Genomic DNA, 678 nt, shown 5'->3' with positions numbered 1-678 from the left:
GGGCCAGGATTTCCCGGGGGTCCCTAGGCGCCTACAGCCAGGAGGTGCCAGCTCCAGAGAGCTCTGCCTCTGCAGATCACCGTGTCCCCCCGGCTGCATGCCATGGCTGTAGCTCTCATCTGCTCGTGGGGGACAGGTGGGCAGCTGCTCTAGATGCCCCTGACATGTGCATTTGCCCCCTCTGAACGCAGGCACTGCAGTCCCCGTGGCCCTGGCACAGCCCCTTGTACGCTGCACTGTCAGGTCCCGTCTGACACAAGATTATCCTGCAGTTCTCACATCCGCACCCTTGCACCCTGTACCGCTCTGTCCCTGCACACCATGCCGAGGGGCTTGCAGCCCTCGCAGCCGCTGCACGCCAAGCACATGGCACACATGGTCTGGCCCGGGGTGTGCTGCGCCACGCTGCACACACGGCCTCGGGCTGAGTCCCCGGCACATGCCATGTCACAGGGCATGGCACCCCGGTGCACACCCCAATGCACCCACCAATTTACAACTCAGTGCACACCTGAACGTGCCCCCAATTTACACCCCACATTACACCCCAGTGTACACCCCAATGCGCACCCGAGTGCACTCCGATTTACACCCCCACTTTACACCCCACCTTACACCCGAGTGCACCCCCGCTTTACACCCCACTTTACACCCGAGTGCCCCCCCCCTTTACCCCCC

The sequence above is a fragment of the Corvus brachyrhynchos genome, unplaced genomic scaffold, assembly GCF_000691975.1.
Source record: "Corvus brachyrhynchos isolate BGI_N302 unplaced genomic scaffold, ASM69197v1 scaffold490, whole genome shotgun sequence".
Lineage (NCBI taxonomy): Eukaryota > Metazoa > Chordata > Aves > Passeriformes > Corvidae > Corvus > Corvus brachyrhynchos.
This window is presented reverse-complemented; position numbering follows the sequence as displayed.